The sequence below is a fragment of the Priapulus caudatus genome, unplaced genomic scaffold, assembly GCF_000485595.1.
Source record: "Priapulus caudatus unplaced genomic scaffold, Priapulus_caudatus-5.0.1 Scaffold515, whole genome shotgun sequence".
NCBI lineage: Eukaryota > Metazoa > Priapulida > Priapulimorpha > Priapulimorphida > Priapulidae > Priapulus > Priapulus caudatus.
In genome coordinates this window covers 11,754-17,612 of record NW_014577576.1, presented here as the reverse complement: position 1 = coordinate 17,612, position 5,859 = coordinate 11,754, and positions in this window count along the sequence as shown.

Sequence of the window (5,859 nt, the reverse complement as noted above, 5' to 3'; positions counted from 1 at the left end):
ATGATTTTTTTACATTTTTTATTTAATCAGTTATTTATTTATTTATTTAATTAATTTAATGATATAATTCGTTTGCATGTGGGTGCATGTATGTATGTATGTGTGCGTGCGTGCGTGGCTGGGTGCGTGGTGTGTGTGTGTGTGATGTGTGTGTGTGTGTGTGGTGTGTGTGTGTGTGTAATGTGTGTGCGTGTGTGTTGTGTGTGTGTGTGTGTGTGTGGTGTGTGTGTGTGTGCGTGCGTACAGTGCGTGTGTGTGTGTGCGTGCCGTGCGCGTGTGTATGTAGCAAACTTCAAACGCATGGCTGTTCAGTTATCGTGCGTCTCGTCAGTCGCGCGGGCAGCAGGCATGCATGTACTCGTGATGCGATTACGCTGCTCAGTGAACAAGTGTGCGGGCGTGGTCGGGGTGGGTACGGGGAGGGCAGGGAGGAGGAAACGGGAGGAAAGGAAGGATTTATCGAGCGAGTGGTGCTCGGAAAGTTTGCATCTGCCTAGCCATGACAAGTAGTTGATTTATTGCGCAATGATTCTGCTCTGCGGTGGGTTGGGTTTCGCAATGCGCGCGTACACGCGGCAGAGATCGCTATACGACTGTTACTGCAATGGCAAAGCGCCGCAAATTTGGAATGTCCTGTCACACGTCAACGTTGCCGCAATCCGTAGACCGTGCTCCTGCGTATACCCCCATTTTAACGTAGCGAGCTTCTATTAAAAAATGTCGTATTCTCACTATACGTTCAGCGAGCTACCTTCACTCGGTGGTAAATTTAGCCAAACCGACAGGCTGGCGTTAATATATTAGGGGAACGGCCTGGCTTGGTGGAAACGACTACTGCGATTCTGAGTACAAGAGGAGGCTAATAAAGGCTGCCAACAAATCGATCCAATATCTTCTAAATGCGGCACCGGAATTAATTAGCGTGCGAGAGAGGATGCGTCACACGGCGCATTGTACGCTCTCATGAATTATGGAGAGTCGGTGTTAAAATGCGGAACCGCATAGCGATTGCGATAGCAACACTGGCCGATACGAGCAGTTGGATGGGAGAGAAACGACGCTTACTTACATCGAGTGTGTGTCTGTGTGTGTGGTGTGTGTGTGTTGTGTGTGTGTGTGTGTGTGCGTGCTGTGTGTGTGTGTGTGTGTGTGTGTGTGTATGTGTGTGTGTGTGTGTGTGTGTTTGTGTGTCCCGCGCGCTGTGTGTGTAGCATGGTGGCCGAAATGCTGCCGTTGTCGATAACAACAGCCGCATGAGCGTTTTGTTGCGGTTTGTTGCCGTTGTAACGTTTGTTGCCGTTGTTGCGGCGTGCCGGTTGCCGGTTGTTGCGTGTTTGTTGTTGCCAGTTGTTATGCGGTATTGGTTGTTGGGTTGACTATTTGGTTGGATATCGAAATTGCTTCCGACTTGAGATAAACAACAACGGCGCATTGGGCCGTTGTTTACAGAGAGTGCGGGAGCCATCTGACGCCGAGTTATTCCGACGTGTAAATTCCACGTACGAGTGTCAAAACTACCATGCAATCATATAGCACAAAGATTAATCGGAAAGTGTATGTAGAATGAAGCGAACGGCAAATTGGACGCGAAACTAAATGAGTAGGAGAAGAAGAAAGAAAGAAAAAGAAGAAGAACGACGTGACATAACAAAGAACTAGTAACGAGAAGAAAAGGGGAGAATAATGTAACGGAAATAGGGAGAGAAGAAGCAGAGGAGAAGTGCGCAAAGGAGGTGGAGAGAAAGAAAAGGGAGAACAAGAAGAAGTAGAAAGCGATAAAAAAAGAAGAAGAGAAAAGAAGAGAAAAAGAGAAGAGAAAACTAGAAAAAAGAGGCAGAGAAGGAGGAGGACAAAAGAGAAGAATAAGAAGCGCGGAAACAGAAACACTGAAGAACTAGAAAACAGAGGAAGAGAACGAAATGAAGGCGACGACGAAACGAGAAGCAAGAGTGGTGAAAAGATGGACGAAGGAACATGACAACGAAGAGAATCAGAAAAGGAGAAGTTGCATACATTCATGGCGTGGAGCCTTTGCAAGCGGATCTATGATCGCGATACAGCGAAAAGCTGATCTTCAGAGAGGTCGATGAATGGAGAGGAAATCTGGATAAATTTATTTCACTTATTCCATTCGGTGACAAGCTCGATATGCTCGTCGCGCTAAAGTGCTTTGTTGTAAAGAAAAGGCCGGGAAAGAAAGCGGCCAGACGAATCACTGAACACATAATTCGCGTCTCGTGGAATACACTGAGGAGTATCGAGAACTGCAGTAAATTGTCAAGAGCAGAGAGAGAGCGAGAGAGAGAGAGAGCGAGGATATATATATATACTATATATGATATATATTATAGATAGCAATGATAGATAGATAGCATAGATAGATAGATAGATAGATAGATAGATAGATTAGATAAGATATAATATATATAGATAGATCAGATAGATAGATAGAGTAAGATAGATAGAATAGATAGATAGATTATATAGATAGACTAGAATAAATATATATATATATAGACTGTCTGTCCTATTTTTTCGTCGAGCAGCGTTGATGGTGGAACGATCCGTCGCGGACCGGTGATTCATTCAGAGAGATAACGGCCAAGACGCCCAAATGACGACAGTTATAAAATTGCAAATCCCCGTAATTTGCCATTAGTAGATCGTCGGGCGCGCTGATTTCGCTGCGCCCCAACATCATTAGGGAGTTATTTCACTGATGAAATTTGCATCTTCGGATTTCAATCATCGCATACGTTTTCAATAGGAGGGCAGCTTCCGTAGAAGAATAAGATGGCCTCGTCGATGCTTAATTCCGAGCAAAATTGCGGATAGCATATTACGGGAACCGCCCTGCAACGGAAAACACGCGTCGCTCTCATTTGCGTTTGATTTCTACTGCAGCACTTTTATTATTGCTAGCGTCCTGCTCCTTAGGGATGATACACTCCTCACATAATAGAGGAGTTTTGAAGCGATACCTACTACGTGCGTGCGTCCGGGCATGCGTGCGTGCATGTGAAGGCACTAACATGTACGTTCTGCCTATACGTTATATGAGACGTTATGATATCGTTGCAACTGCTACCAGCTGTATGCTCGAGCCTTCTAGCGAAACATACAAGAACAGTTCCATTTCAATTATATAGGACTCTGTTCCGAATAGGTGCGTGTATATAGAAGGCTCTTTCGCCACCGTGACAAGTGACGGGTCCTCAAAGAGCCGAGTGACATATGATAATCGAACATCGTGACGTATCACCCGTATTCATGATATGGTAAAAAATTGCGGCAGATAGCAACAGTCGGGTTCCCGATGTCCTGATTGGAGGCGGGGTGATTTTGGAGATATTTACAAACCTGTATGCAATTTTCATACACGAACTGCAGAATAAACAGGACGAAAAACCACAACAACCAAATTGACGTAAATCTGTCACCTTCTGTCACCAAACAGCCTGCTATAACCGAACGCTTGACAAAATGTCATCTATAGTTGTGAATAAATAGATACATCTTGTTCTCTCTTTCGTCAGCTTTCAATACATTTTTTAACGAGTCGCCGCAATATTTTTATTACGCCATAAAAATGTATATGCGTGCATGCTGACGTCGAAATGGCATAGATCCAGAATGGTTATTTTATCCACGCAGCATGGTAGAACAGACAGATATAAGCCGTATATCAATAGGCATGCTTATCGGTCAATCAGAATTAATCGCCAATAAACAGCTTACGCTCGATTGAAAGAGTCAGGTCCGCTTCAACGTTCCGACCATTATACGCGGTACCGTGATGGCGTCTTTGTCGCATGCACAACTCGTCTGCTCTCGCGCGGCGATAGCAGATCCGATCTGCGCATATATAGCAAAACTCGTGAATGGCACCGCATTGCCGAACGTTTGCCCGCTCGAATAAATACACGGGCAGCTGCGAGTGGATATCCCTGCCATAAACGCCGCAGCGCCCGGCCGTTCTCGGACGCGCAGCATTTTAAACGTGTGTGATGAACCTTCTAAAATTTGTTTTAACAAGTTAGTTGACATCAAAGCGTGCCGCCCGGCTACCTGCAGAGGTGGCGCGTATAATGCTATTGCCCATCGCCGACGGCAGTGTAATGGCGTGTGTGTGTGCGTGTGTGCGTGCGTACGCGTGTGTGTGCGTGCGTGCGTGCGTGTGTGCGTGCGGACGTCCAAATACGGCCATGAAGTCACCGACAGCCTGAATGCATAAACGTTTAACAGGCATATGTATTATTATTACTTGGCATCAAGAGTAACTACCGTGTGGGGGGAGTATATGTGCAGTTTGTTGAAGTGGTGTCCATGCATCCGGGGGGGGGGGTGAAACACCAAGTGCTCCGCTAGCAAAGAGAGGCGAGGCGTCTCGCTGCATATCATTGACGAGTGTTATAGCAAATTTATTAAGTAGGGGTTAAGGTACGTGAGTAAGTAGAAGGATGAGTGAGTGAGTACGTGTCACACACACACACACACAGACACACACTCGATGTAAGTAAGCGTCGTTTCTCTCCCATCCAAGCTGCTCGTATCGGCAGTGTGCTATCGCAATCGCTATGCGGTTCCGCATTTTAACACCGACTCTCCATAATTCATGAGAGCGTACAAGTGCGCCGTGTGACGCTCCTCTCTCGCACGCTAATTAATTCCCGGTGCCGCATTTAGAAGATTGGAATCGTATTTGTTGCCAGCCTTTATTAGCCTCCTCTTGTACTCAGAATCGCAGTAGTCGTTTCCACCAAGCCAGCCGTTCCCCTAATATATAACGCCAGCCTGTCGGTTTGGCTAAATTTACCACCGAGTGAGGTAGCTCGCTGAACGTATAGTGAGAATACGACATTTTTTTAAATAGAAGCTCGCTAGTTAAAAGGGGGTATACGCAGGAGGCACGGTCTACGGATCGGCAACGGTTGACGTGTGACTGGACATTCCAAATTTGCGCGGCTGTTGCCATTGCAGTAACAGTCGTATAGCGATCTCTCCGCGTGTACGCGCGCATTGCGAAACCCAACCCACCGCAGCAGGAATCATTGCGCAATAAATCAACTACTTGTCATGGCTAGGCAGATGCAAACTTTCCGAGCACCACTCGCTCGATAAATCCTTCCTTTCCTCCCGTTTCCTCCTCCTGCCCTCCCCGTACCCACCCCGACCACGCCCGCACACTTGTTCACTGAGCAGTGTAATCGCATCACGAGTACATGCATGCCTGCTGCCCGCGCGACTGACGAGACGCCACGATACTGAACAGAGCCATGCGTTGAAGTTGCTACATACACACGCGCACGCACGCACACACACACACGCACGTACGCACGCACACACACACACACACACACACACACACACACACACACACACACACACACTCCCCCCACACACAGGAACACACGACGTCGCGAATATAGCCCATGCATACGTGCTCGCACTCATACACACACTCACACACACAGTGCGGTGGAGAAGGTACGGTAAAGTTGGTGGCTGCGTCGGTGTGATGACGTCTGTCAACATGGATACATTGCTGTACATCTACGGAATACGCGGAGAAGGGGAGACTCCACGCGCGGTGAGTGTGGGGAGAGAGAGAAGGTGGTGATGGAACGGTGTGGAGAGGAGACGGAGGTAGAAGAAGAGGTATAGTGGGTGCGGTGGGATAAAGGTGTAATATTGGGAGAGATGAGAAGGGAGGTGGGAGGAGGGGAGTGTATTGGTAGGGATGAGAAGGGAGGTGGAAGGAGGGGAGTGTATTGGTAGGGATGAGAAGGGAGGTGGGAGGAGGGGAGTGTATTGGTAGGGATGAGAAGGGAGGTGGGAGGAGGGGAGTGTATTGGTAGG